The sequence below is a fragment of the Equus caballus genome, chromosome 6, assembly GCF_041296265.1.
Source record: "Equus caballus isolate H_3958 breed thoroughbred chromosome 6, TB-T2T, whole genome shotgun sequence".
NCBI classification, from domain to species: domain Eukaryota; kingdom Metazoa; phylum Chordata; class Mammalia; order Perissodactyla; family Equidae; genus Equus; species Equus caballus.
The window spans coordinates 38,449,098-38,464,212 of record NC_091689.1 but is presented as its reverse complement, the minus strand read 5'-3'; the positions used below and the strand labels follow the sequence as shown (position 1 = coordinate 38,464,212).

The window sequence follows — 15,115 nt, the reverse complement described above, 5'->3', positions numbered from 1 at the left end:
AGCTGAGTTAGGACAGAACTAAAAGAAGCGTTAAAACACATGCAGTTTTTTTCTCTTACACAGTGCATACTGAGTGGCAGCAGCTGGGAGTTTTCTGGTCCAAAATCCCAATGGTAACTGCTGGAAGATGCTCATGGGCTTTTGCAATAAGCTCCAGGCTACACGAGTATGGGTGGCAGTCACTTTCAAAATTATATTTGAGCGGGTGCCATAGGGCCCAAAGGCATTGAGGGAGCCATGATCTTTTATAATTCAGACATGGCCTACTTTTGTTCAATTCCTCACTCAAATATAGCTTTCTTTCTGGTAGTGTTACAGGTGGGAGCTAGTAATATTCCCAGATGTGCAATATGTGTTCTCCAAAATCTTAGCAGAAGGAAGAAAATGACACATATCATAGCATAAATAAATGAAATAGAGACCAAGAAATAAAGAAAAAAAGTCAATAGCACTAAAGTTGGTTTCTTGAGGAGATAAAATTGACAAACTTTTAGCTACTCTAAGAAAAAGTCTCACATTAGTAAAATCAGAAATTTAAGAGTAGTCATCACAACTGAAGAAACAAAAATACTTAGGATCATAAGACACTTCTATGAATAATTATTATGCCAAAAATTCAGATAACCTTAAAGAAATGGATGAATACCTAGACACACAAAACCTGCTAAGAATGAATTAGGAAGAAATAGGAAATCTGAACAGATCAATAAGTAGCAAGGTGGTTGAATCAGTAAACAAAAACCTCCCAGCACAGAAAAGTCCGGGATAGCTCGCTTCATTGGTGAACTCCACCAAACATTTAAAGAGTTAACATCAATCCTTCTCAAGCTCTTCCAAAAGCTTGAAGGAGAGGGGACACTCCCAACATCATTTAAAAAGGCCAGGTTTACCTTGATACCAAAGCCAGATAATGACACAATAGACCAGTATCTTTGATGAATATAGATGTAAAAAGTCTCAAGAAAGTATTAGCAAACTGAACTCAAGAACACATTGAAAGGATCAGTTACTGTGATCAACGGGGGTTTATCCCTGGGTTGCCAAGTCTCCAGAAACCTATCTTGAAATCATAGAACTTTACAATCTAAATGACAAAGAAATCCAAAACAGTTGGAAAATAACTAACAAGATGGTGATAGCGAACTCTTACTTATCAACATTACTTTAATGATAAATAGATTAAATTCTCCACTAAAAAAACATAAAATGTGGGGTCGCCCTGGTGGCATTAAGCTCCTGTGCTCTGCTTGGGTGGCCCGGAGTTTGCCATTTCGGATCCCAGGTGTGGACCTATGCACCACCTATCAAGCCATGCTGTGGCAGGAGTGCCACATATGAAGTAGAGGAAGATGGGGACAGATGTTAGCTCGTGGCTAATCTTCCTCAAAAAAACTCAAAACATAAAATGCCTGAATATATAAAGAAAACAAGATTTAACGATATGCTATGTACAAGAGACACAGTTTAACTTTAAGGATACACAGAGACTGAAAGGGTAGGGATGCAAAAAGATATTTCAAGTAAATGGTAAGCAAAATAGAACAAGTGTAGATATACTCACATCAGACCAATCAGATATTAAGCTAAACATTGCCAAAGAGATAAATAAGGTTATTGTATAATGATAAAGAAGTGAATTCATCAAGAAGATATGAGCATCTACATATAGAAATATATAAAGCAAACACTAACAAAACTAAATGGAGAAATAATCAGCAATATAATAATAGTAGAGGATTTTAATATCCCACTCTCATCAATGGAGAGACATGCTGATATAAAATCAATAAGCAAAGACTTGAACAACAGTCTAGAAAAATGTTCTAAAATATTTACACAGAACATTTCATCCAACTACAGCAGAATATACATTTTTCACATATGTACTCAGAAAATTCTCCAGAGTAAATCAAATACACCAAAAAACAAATCTCCTCAAAGTCAAGAAGATAGACATTATATTAAGTATCTTTTCCAACCACAATAGTACGAACCTAGAAATCAATAAAAGCAGGAAAATAAGAAAATTTACAAAAGTATGGAAATTAAACAACACATTCTTGAATAACTAAAAAAATCAAAGAAGAAGTGAAAATGGAAATCACAAAAAGTATCTTGGTGAAAAATGCAAACACAGCTCACCAAAATTTATGGATTGCAGCAAAAGCAATACCAAGAGGCAAGTTTAAAAATATAAACACAAACATAAGAAAAGATATCAAATGAACAACATAACATTACTACTCAAGGAACTAGAAAAAGAAGCAAAAACTAAGCCCAAAGTTAGCAGAAGGAAGGACGTATTAAAAAAATAGAGCAGAAGTTAATGAAATAGAAAATAGGAAAACAATTTAAAATATGAACAAAAGTAAGAGTTTTTTTTAAACGATTAGCAGAAGTGACAAAACTTTAGCAAAATTAACAAGAAAAAAACGGAGGACCCCAATAAATATAATTAGAAGAGAAGACATTACAAATGATGCCATTAAAATACAAAGATGAGGGGCTGGCCCCGTGGCCGAGTGGTTAAGTGTGCTGCAGGCGGCCCAGGGTTTCGTTGGTTCGAATCCTGGGTGTGGACATGGCACTGCTCATCAAACCACGCTGAGGCAGCGTCCCATATGCCACAACTAGAAGGACCCACAACGAAGAATATACAACTATGTACTGTGGGGCTTTGGGGAGAAAAAGGAAAAAATAAAATCTTTAAAAAAATACACAGATCAAAAGAAACTATTGTAAACAATTATACTCCAACAAATTGGACAGCATAGAAGAAATGGATAAAGTCCTAGAAATATATACCTACCAAGACAGAATCATAAAGAAACAGAAGATGTGAGCAGACTTATAACGACTAAGGAGGTAGAAGCTGTGATCAAACAGCCCAGCAAAGAAAAGGCCAAGATCAGATTGTGTCACTGGTGAATTCTACCTCACAAGTAAAGATGAATTAACATCAATCCCTCTAGAAACTTTCCAAAAATTTGTAAAAGAAAGAAAACTCTCGAATTTATTTTACTCAGCTAGCACTACTATGACACTAAAGCCAGATAAGTACACTAAAATGTAAGTTCAGGCCAATGACTTTGACAAAAATAGTTGCAAAAATTCTCAGCAAAATACTACCAAGCTGAACTCGGTAGCACACTTAAAGGATCACACATCACTACGAGGTGGCACTTGTCTCTGGGATACAAAAATGGCTCAACATACGCAAATCAATAAGTGTGATACACCGCATTTGTAAAATAAAGGGTAAAAATCTTATTCTTCTTTCAATGATGCAGAAAAATTACTTGAAAAAATTTAACCTTCTTTTATAATAAAAGCTCTCAACTAATTGTGTAAAGAAATAATGTACTTGAACATAATAAAGTTCATATATGTAAGGTCCGTGATTAACATCATCCCAATAATGAAAGTTTGAGAGCTTTTCATCTAAATCATGAACAAGTGAAAGATACACATCTTCATCACTCTAATTCAACACAGTATTGGAAGTCCTAGCCAGAGCAGTTCACTGAGAAAAAGAAATAAAGGCACCAAAATCAGAAAGTTAAAGTAAATTTTTTTTCTGTTTGGAGGTAACATAATTTTATGTATGAAAATCTTAAAGACTCAAACAAGAAATTCTTAGCATAAATTAATTCAGTAAAGCTGTTGGGTGCAAAATCAACAACTTAAATAAGTCAATTTTATTTCTTTGCACTAACACCAAAATATATGAAAAAGGTATTTAAAAAACCAATTTTATTTATAATACCATCAAGAAAATACTAGAATATAGTATACTAAATACTAAATTCAAGCAAAGTGGGGAGTCTATACACTATAAACTATAAGAAAAATTTGAAGACACAAACAAATGGAAACATATCCCATAATGATGGATCAGTGAGTCAATATTAAAATGTCAATACTTATCCAAAGCCATCTATATATTCAATGCAATCATTATGAAAATTCCAATAGCATTTTTCACAGAAATAGAAAAAATATCTCACAATTTGTATGGGGATCACAAAAGATGCTGAATATTCAAAGCAATCTTGAGAAAAAATAACATAGCTGGAAGCAACGGAAATCATTTTTTGATTTTACACAATCTTACAAATCCATGCTAATCAAAACTAGATGGTACTGATATAAAAATAAACATATACAACAATGGAACAGAATTGAGAGCCAAGATACAGACTCATGCATATATGGTCCAGTAATATTTGACAAAGGAGCCAAGAATGCTTGATGAGAAAAGGATTGTCTCTTCAAGAAACAGTATTTGAACTACTGGATATTCACACACAATTAAATAAAATTGGACACCTATCTTACACCACTCACAAAAATTAACTGGAAATGGATGAAATAATTTAATGGAACACCTGAAACCATAAAACTCTCAGACGACAAGGTCTTAGAAGACCTCAATGTAGGTTTTGACATTGATATTTTTGGACATGACACGAAAAGTACAAGCAAAAATAGCAAAAATCAACAAATAGGATGGCATTAAACTAAAAGCCTTCTTTACAATAAAATAATCAACAAAATGAAAAGGCAACATACTAAACATATAAAATATTTTCAAATATGTGATGAGAGGTTAATAGCAAAAATGCATACGGAACTCCTACAACTTAATAGTGAAAATACAAATAACCTGGTTGAAAAAATGGACAAAGGACCTGGATAGACATTATTCCAATAAAGACTTACAAATGACCAAAAAATACACGAGCAGATGCTTAATGTCACTAATCATCAGAGAAATGCATATCAAAACCACAATGGGGTCACCTCACATCAATCATGAAAAAGACCAGAGATAACAATGTTGCTGAGGGTGTGAATAAAAGGGAGACTTGCGCACTGTTGTTGGTAATGTAAATTGGTACAGCTACTATGGAAAACTGTATGGAGATTCCTCAAATAATTAAAAATAGAACTAGCATGAGATCCAACAACCCAACTTATGGGTATATATCCAAATAAAATGAAATCAGAATCTCAAAGAGATATCTGTACATCCATGTTTATTGTAGCATTATTCACAATAGCAAACACCTGCAAACAACTTGTTTCATATGTATATATGTATTAAGTATATGTGTGTGTGTACACACACACACACAATGGAATATTACTAAGCCACAATAAAGAAGGAAACCCAGGCATTTGTGACACACTGATTGACTTTGTAGGTACTATGCTAAATGGAAAATCAGAGTAAGAAAAATACCATATGATCTCGCTTACATGCGGAATCTCAAAAAGCAATATGGATGAATCTCCAAAATACAGTATTGAGTGCAAGAAGCATGGCGTAATTGATGATATGTTCAAATAATGATTAGCTTCTTGGAGTTTTTGATTAGGAAAAAGCAAAAGGAAGACTCCAAGAGTACTAGAAGTATGAAATATTCTAAATCTTGATCTTTGTTGTAGTTACATAAGCATATACATATGTAAAATTTGTAAGCTGTATGCTTGAGATTTGTATTAACTGCATTAACCAAAAACTGTATCAGCTGTAAGTGAATTATGCCTTGAAGATGGTATGTTCAAGGTAACTCCCCACTTCAGATTTTCTTACAGTTCCTGCTTTTGTACATGTGGCCTCCGCATGATGTTCCTCTGTTTTCAGACATCGATAAAAAACACATCAGTAGTGCCTTTTGAAAATTTTCTACAGAAACATTTATTTAAAAACTAAGGGTATAAACTCTGAAAAGCAATCAAAAAAATAAAGAGACAGACATAGAATTTCCAAAACTATTTTGAAATTTTCTTTTCAATTTTGATTTCATATTTAATTTCATTATGATCAGATAACAGGTCTATATTATTTCTCTGAATTGTATTGTTATTTTTACAGGCATCTGGTCAACTTTTATTAATGTCTGTGTTTGCTTGGAGATAATGCCATTCTGTTATTTTCTTTTGTTTGCTTGAGTCTCTTCCTATAGGTCAGGCTGAACAGTTGTCTTGTTGAAATATTTTATTCTTACCAAATTTTACGGGCTTATATGATTTTCAAATCCATATGTTTTAAAATCTATTTTTCTGATGGCAAATGAATCTGGCACAAATAATGACGTTTTCATGACTGCGTTTATTTGTGTCAATTTTGTTCATTGTAAGAAAACAAAAAATATTGATGGCATAATTGACAGAATATTAGCAATTATGTTCCTTTTTTTCATCCTAACACTGGGTGAGGAGAATGATAAACAAGGCAAGCAAACTCTTAGTCTTGAGCAGAGGGCTACTCTCTTCCGACATCTTCAATTCCTTCTCAAAGTGTAGAGTTTCCTGAATAATCTCTCTAGACATGGACCCAGGATCTACATGCATCTGTTAAGGTACCACCACAAATATGCACACGGTATTGGTACTTGCATCACAACACGAAGCTGGAAATTTCCTATGTCGCTCTAAAATTTTCATGTTGGAATTGAGGTGGACTTGAAATGCCATTTTAACTCTCAGAAACTCATATTGCAGATTTATTTTCCCTGGAAGTTCTTTCTGGATTCATTTTTCTATGTATGTTTAAAATTTCATTTATTTCTTAAATTTGTTACAAACATACAAAATTTAGCCTCCATAATAAAATTCTCTAAGCCAACTTATTATGCAGTTTCTGCTTGTAATTTGGCTCTGATGACCACATCTTTCTACCGTGTCTGTCTGTATCTTATCTGGCTTGCGTCTTCCTCCAACAGATAGAGAAATAGTCTTATTTATTCTCTTTTCAAAGCCCCCAACCCTGGAGGAGTGCCCATATTTTGCATGAGAAATAATTCTAGTTATCTGGACATTTGCAGATGTGAGGTGATCCATATAACTTATAAGAAACAGGCGGCTGACTTACTCAGGTTTGCTCACTCATTATCATCAAGTGTTCTATTAAGACTAAGCATGTTTATGTATGTGAATTCATATCCATGGACCCCATGTCCATCATAAATCAACATAACATTTAAGCATCATGGACAAAATTAATTCCAAGAAAGAATTTAGTCGTGGTGTACTTTAAAACAGATTGGCCACTGCAATTACAACTAGAGCCCGGGGAAAGATATACATTACTTAAACAAAAAGTTACATGAATTAAAATGGTTTGCCTTCAAGCTCCAGATAAAACAGATTGTGAAAGACTGCTTACGAAAACAGTGAAAATATAACATGTACAGAGCAAAAACATAGAACAGAGTGTTTAAAATAAATTCCTGGACAGAAATAAATATACCAGCTTAAAGGACAAGCTTGGGAGTCACATTTTAACATTTATTTGCTGTGTGATATTGAGAACAATATTAGTTTCCCATGCCTCCATTTTCTCACTTAGAAGATGGGTGTCAAAGTACTTATATAGCTGTTAATAGGATGAAAAATAATGTATAAAAATTGCTTGGTGTGGAGCATAGCAAATAGTAAGTGCTCAAGAAATAGCCTCTCTTAGTACGGTAGTCTCACGTAATTCTTAACTACTTCCTATTATACTGATCAAAGAATTTAACTTTCTCTTCAAGCATTATTAAAGGAGAGAGAATTGCCATATGTTTAAATGTTAACAACTTCAGGAAATTAGACTCTTTGAATAATTTGAAGAATGAGACTAAGTTTGCTGTCATTTTAAATTTACACATTTCCCCAGCCACCTTTCTCAGGGCCCCCTTGACCTCGCTGTTCCTCAGATTGTAGATGAGGGGGTTCAGCACAGGGGTGAAGATAGTGTAGAATGCTGACACGACCTTATCAAGGTCAGCTGACCTGTAGGATTTGGGTCTCATGTAGGTGAAAATGGCAGCTCCATTAAAGAGTCCCACCACAGCCAAATGTGAGGAGCAGGTGACAAAAGCATTCTTGCAGGCTTCTCTAGAACGCATCTGGAGAACAGCTGCGATGATAAAACTGTAGGAGGTCAGGATGAGGGAAAAGGGGACCAGAAGCATTAACACACAGCAGATGTACATTACATTTTCGAAGACTGATATGTCAGCACGAGCCAAGCTCAGCAGCATGGGGGCCTCACAGAAGAAATGATTGATCTCACATAAGCCACAAAATGGGAAGCTCAGGGTAGCAGCAGCCTGCATGAGCCCATCAGCTGCCCCCAGGAACCAAGACACCAAAGTCATTCTCAGGCATAATTGCTGGCTCATGAGGACAGGATATCTCAGTGGATGGCAAACAGCCATGTAGCGGTCATAGGACATGGCTCTAAAAGGAAACTCTCCCCACCACCCAGTGTGAGTGAAAAAAGATCCGCAGCCCACAACCAGCAGGGGAGATGGACTTCTTGCCAGTCAAGTAGTCAGCAGCCATTTTGGGCACGATGGTGGCAATCAGCATCACATCAATGAGGGAGAATTGGCTCAGTAGGAAGTACATGGGTGTGTGGAGCCAGGGGTCCCAGTAAATCAGGAGAAGCATGAATACATTGCCCATAAGAGAAGCAATGGCCATCGTCAGCACCACCATGAATAGAAAGAGGTGGGGTCTTGTATGTTTAAAGAGTCCTAGAAGAATGAAGTCTGATGTTGTGTTTCTCTTCTCCACGATTTCTTCTGGTGTGATTCTGCAAATGGAAAAATAGAGAAGGAAGGGACTTTCATCATCTACAAACCTTAGTTTGGCTTCATAACTTCTGCACATGTGCTGGATATGGAATCCAAGGTCCTGACTCAAAGCCCTACATCCCAGTTAAGATGGTTCTGCTTGACCTATTATTCCACTTCTCTGTAACTCAGCCTTTTAATGTTTTAAATAACGTTAGTCTATGTATTTCACACAATGATATATTGTTTGGTTGGTATAATAGATCAAAATGAATCAAAAGTAGAAAAAAACTGTCAAGATTATAAAATTGTAAATAATTTGGCTTTTATTATATTATTTAATAATTATTACTATTGTGCTTTCCTTATGTGTACTGAAACCAAAATTAACCATTTTAGAAAATAAACACTTATTTAAACATTTACTATTTATATTTCTTTGAGTCTTAGATGAATTCTTTTCAAATTTTGGAAATTTTAACATACTCAAATTAGTTACTTTTTTAATAAACAAAAAATTACAGCTGTTTCACTGCAGGTTACAAGGGCCACAGAAGGGAACAGATGAGTATAACAAAGGTTCCCCACTGAAGGAACATAATATCCCCAATAATTGATGAAAATGTTACTTCCTCTCGTTAAATAACTGTTTTTATTTACCTGATTTTAAAGCTTGGCTCTTCTAGTTCATCACTCTCTGCTCTGAAACCTTCAGTCTGTTTCCATCACACTTGTAATAAAATGCACATTTCTTTCCGCAGCTTCCTAGGACTTGGAGCCATGCCCTACGCATTGTTTCACGACACAATGTACCATCATGGAGACTTGCAATGATCAGGTGAGTATGAAAGGCAAGCATGAGAGGATCTTTGATGTCAGTAAATGCTTGGAGAGCATAGCAATAACTATAACAACGTACTCGTGATTAAAAAGGTTATTAAAAAGAAAAGGAAGCAGTTTTAAAACAACCTTATTACATGAGGCATAATTATCAGTCACAGGTGAAGTATAAATATATCTGAGAGGAAAAATATTTTTAAAATGCTTAAATTATATATTTGGCCTGTCTTCTGAGGACAGTTGCTTAATATTTAGCAAAACAGATCTATTTTCTTAGGAGACACAAACAAAATGACTGAGCCCACAGAAATGAGCACGGCCTTATGAGGAAGGGTTCACAGGTTGAGAGCTATTATGCACTGAACATAAGTAAGATTTTTTAGTGTTTGACATTTTTTAAGCTCCATATTAAGAACAAAACTTGTAAATTCATAAAGAGCAGAAGAGCATATAGGTGCATGGAGCCAATTCTCCTCTTTTCTTAGCAGAAAAATGCACAAATTTGCCACTTCTGTTTATGGACGGGTTTGCAGACCTCTTTATTTCTGACATGGACAGTCCAAAAATATTTCATCCGAAGCCTTAGAGACACAGTAATCTCTGAGCCTGTTTTCTGGAATTGTCTGGTAATTGATTGGTAATTGATTACTACAGAGACAGAGATAGTGATGATGCTTTATAACCCGAAGGGTTTGATTTTGTGAATACTCTAATGCTATAAAAATTAGGTGGCAGACAGAGCCCATGTCTTGCAGAGCCGTCTAACACATAGGCAGTCTCTTTAAGAGACCTGTGGAAAGTCAGTTCTAATGGCTCGTTAAATTGCTACCTCCACCACGTGAACATTTACGTTTGAATGGACACAACAACACAAAGGAACACCAGCACCTTTGCGATGGCTTGTTTAACCACTGATACCAGACACATAAGCAGTCTACCTAATCTAGGCCTTGCCAAGCCTTGGTGATTTGCACTACCTCCTATCTAGTTCATTCAGCTCCTTGTTTTATATATTATTTAAGATATCTTTCTCCTCTTATTGCCACAGACCCTGATTCCTTGCCTGCAGGCTCTCTCAACCTCCATTATAACTTTAAACCACCCTCAGACTGATCTTATTGATGTGGGGATGTATGGATAAAGAACTCTGGGCTCAAGATACAGAACTCCTGGTTTGAGAATCATTTCGTTTACTTTCTATATACGTGATGAGGAGTCAGTTACTTAACCTTGCTGCATTTATATGTTTTAAATTACAAAGCTTCTTAACAGATTACTAAAATAATTAAGATATTTTGTGCATGAATGAATTTTGAAGTAATTTCCCAAGTCATTTTGCACATTGAAAGAAAATTATTAATTTCAATTTTATTTGTTGGTCTATATCATTAGTTGCTATTTTTTCCCACATAAACAATAGCTAGAAAGCCATAGCACAAAATGTCAATTTGATCATTTCACTGAATGCTCTGGAAATGTGAGGATGAAATAGATAGATGATAGAGAGATACACACATGGTCACACACACACGTGTGTCTCTAATTAATAACAGTAAATTTGGAACCATGACTCTTTAAAATGAAAATGTAGTAAATAAATAAGTAACTCTGTGATATCTTCCTCTATTGTGAAAAATTGTGATGTATGGTATTTTAGTAAATTAGGCTTTTCAACATACTATAATAGATAATTTAATAGGAAGGTCAATATAAATATATTACTTAATTTCTTGTACATAACTAATGCAGCTTGATCTTTTTCACTAAATATCATACATAGAATTTTTAATAAAGAATTTATTGGCTTTATGGCTATATAAATGAATTCACTTGCTAAGTGAAACATTTAGCCTTTAACTAAAAGTCCATATTAACTCAGCAAATTATGAGAATATTATAAGTATTTCTTCTTTACATCAATTGTGGACCAAATTAACGTTAGGCTATTAAATAAGGTGACTGAAATTGAGTGAAGTCTTTTTTTTAAATGTACTTATATATTTTCGTGAAGTGAGAGAAATACTTCCCCTCCAGGAATAGGTTATGGATAGTTTTCCAGGTGTACACGATCACATCCTTCAGAGAAAGAAAAGGAAACTGTTCTTCATTATTCTTAAAGTAATAAAATAGTTTGCCGCCAGAATTTTTCTTATTTATTCTAGGCCCTTTATTTAGAGAATGTTTGAGGAATTCTGTGTCCATTAATCCCAAAATCACGCCCTTTCTGAAGCTCGTAGGGAAATTGATTACAGTCTCCTTCTCCACATTGCACTGACTTGTAAGCTCTAGTAGAGATCATCGTCATAAACTGTTGGAGTTTCCTTCCACAATCTCCTTTTCTCTTCCTTCTGCCATTCTGCCCTCAACAAAGAAAGTGCCTCTATGTCCAGAAGATATTGATATAACATGGTTAATTTCTTGAAACAGCCACACAGTTCATTGAAACAATCCACTATTTTATGAGCTCAGTAATTTGAATGAAATGATTGCTTATTCAAGAAGATCTATTAGCCTACTGGTTTTGGGTGGACCAGCCCACAATTTACGTCTTCAGAATATATGTGGACAATGGGGAGACTTTTATTTTGTATCATTTGTGAATAAAGTCTTACAACGGTTACTCTGCAACTCAAAATTCAGATGTGGAATACTAAACACTTGATAAATACGAATCACTTGAAATTACTAATATAAAGGAAAAATAATTCTCAAATTAGACTCACCACTATAGTAGAGTTGTAATCCGTGAGACATCCATATGGTGCTGGGTGTTTTTAATAGGTTCACTACAAATGCGCGTTTACATCAGTGTTGAGGGCACTGCTTTCTCCTCCTGGCCTCAGGCCGTACTTATTTCGAAGTCCTAAGTGACCACTTAAAGTTTCCTACACTTATAAAATACCTTCCCCGGGGCAAAGACACTTTCGAAGACAAGTCACCTTTGGTAGGGGAACACAGATTTAACGGTTTCTCAAGAGTAAGTGATGCAATGAACTAATTTAACACCCGGGTTTTCCTAAAGGCAAAATAACCCCGAATGGGAAGGTGAAGAGATGAGGCACTCTAAGGATAACAGCGAATGCAAGGCCTTTTCAAAGGCAAAACAGAAGTTCCACTCCTTGAACTGAACAAATGTGACTTAATTGCCTGAAATATAGATTGTTCATTTTACTGACTGATGATAATGATGGATTTTATTCATTAATCAAATATGCTCAGCATTTTACATATGTTTCAAACATTTTATTTAATCTTTAAAACAGCCGTTTGATCTATGAACTTCTGCATTCTACCAGAATGCAAACAATGTTAATATTTTTAAGCACCATACCTATATTTAATTGTCCTGAGGTAGCAGAATGGAGGAATTTTGTTTAAGTCACCTCAGTGTGTGGTTCTCAAACTTTAGGGAGCATTTGAATCACTCAGAGGGATGGTTAGTTACACGTTGAGAAATATGTCCTTAAATAAGTCATGTAAAGTTGAATTTTGACTCTATCCTTAACTGGTCTTCAGTGCTTTGATTGCCTCTAAACTCATTGATTTCCAATTTTTTAAACCCTTTTTCTATTCCTTATGTATTTCATGATCTTGGATTAGCATTATAAGTGAGCTTCCTCTTCCTCTTCTATAAAATATGCCTAATAACCTTGCTTACTTTGTAACATTATTAGAAGGATTAAATAAAATATTTGTAAATTATTTGGAAGCATATCTGGCTCTTGGTAAATCCGGTATAAACGTTCATTTTTATCATCACCATGATTGTTTCCAATGGGGGAAAAAGTGTCTTGAAAGCAGGGCTTATGTTGATTCTGGCCCAAGTGTTATGAAAAATTATCTAAAAAAGTAAATAAGCAAAGGGAGAGCAGTCTGTCCTTTCAGTGTTATACTTGGTCATTGTTTAACAGGACTGCTCAAAGATTATTTAGTTCTCTGGGTGAATGCAACTGTGTTTGGCTTACTATTTATTAATAATCAGGGCCAAGAATCTGTGAACTTGCATATTAGTGTATATATTTGGTTCCAGTACAGATGCAAATAATTTATGTCTGGTAATAAAGTAAGAAATCAACCAGTGCTACTTAGCCAAAAAACAAAAACTCAAGCAGTGAGAAGGTTTTTTCCTCCTGACACCAAATGTGTGGTGTCTTCCAATACCTCTTTTCCAACACTCTGACATCAACCACAGAGCCTACAATTTAATCAAATCTGACACTACCTGGAGTCAGTGCAGACTCCACAGGCTTGAGGGCTCAGTCCCATAGACTGCCTCCTTCAGGTGCTCGTCACAATTGTCAGGTTTTGATGCTTCTGTCCAACTTGGCTACAAAGAGCTCCTAGGACCCTCTCCTCAGGTTCTGTAATTTTCTAGAATGACTCACAACAGTCAGAACAATGATATTATAATGATTACAGCTTATTATAAAGGATAAAAATGGACAACCAGATAAAGGGGTTCATGGGTGAGCTTCGGAAGGCTCTTGAGTGCAGGAGCTTCTATCCTCGTGGAGTTGGGTTGCACCATCCTCCCAATCAGTGTTTGTGCACAGAAGCTCTCTGAACACTGTCATTTAGGAGTTTTATGGAGGTTTAATTACCTACTCATGATTGTAACCATTGGTGATTAACTAAATTTACAGTCTTTCTCTCTTCCCTGGAGGTTGGGGAATGGGACCAAAAGTTCCAAACTTCTAATCATGGCTTGGTCTTCTGGCAACCAGGTCCCATAGTCAAGCTATATAGGGGCCACCAAGAGTCTTCTCAGAACAAAAAGGAGCCCTATCACATTTACCACTCTGGAAGTTCCAAGGTTTTTAGGAGTTCTGTGCCAAGAACCTAGGACAAAGATCAATTATTCTTATGTTATAAAACAACAAGAAAAAGTGAAAATAACAAATAGCATTTTTTTTTTCAGTGTGGCCTTCTCAGAGGTCTATAAAAAGCCCTGTTCAACTCAAACACTTTTTGCACGAGCTGTAACACCCTCTTTGTCCCCTCATGGATAAGTTAAACTTTGAATAGACATTCATTTATTTCAAATTTTTGTGAGAGTTATATATTTAACTTTGGGAAAATTTAACTTTTGGAGAAGATTCATCTAACTATGTCTCAAAATGCATCAGCTTTAAAGTGAATCTGGTAAGAGAGTAAGTAACTAGTGCACAGGCCTTGTAGGCATACAACTCACTTTCCTGTATTCCTCATGTGGAACCATGGTACCATCTGACCCTATTTGACCTCAGGTATGAGGAGGAATGTTTGGAACATGAGATGCCACTGCATAGAACACAACAACCATCTGAGATGCACTGGGAATTGGGTTGGTAGGGTTAAAGGATGTGTTTTCATTGCTAAGGTTGCCAGACTCTGGAGGGGGTCAACACATGAAGACATTTTGACCTGTTCATTGTCTGAACCCAACTGGGAGAGCAACGTGAGGACTTGGTCTCACAAGGCCAAAATTGGTCTGAATGGAAGGAAAGGAAAGATGAGGCAAATGAAAAATACTCTTCTAAGATCTGTTGACAGACTGTAGGCAACCTACACGAGCTCTCTAAAACAGGATGACCCAGGACCCAATAAGCAGAAGTCAAAACACAGAAAGGAAAAAAGTTAAGTAATTAAGGGACCAATGACCCATGAAATAACTTGTATTTAGGTGTGAGTATACTCCTTTAAAGGTCCTCAAAAATGGATGAAGG

The 15,115-nt window shown here is 35.6% G+C and overlaps 1 pseudogene; it reads right to left on the bottom strand.

Annotated features, from left to right (window-relative positions):
* Positions 1-5,679: 5,679 nt before the first annotated feature.
* Positions 5,680-8,778, bottom strand: LOC138924610 (olfactory receptor 2T8-like; annotated as a pseudogene).
* Positions 8,779-15,115: the final 6,337 nt, after the last annotated feature.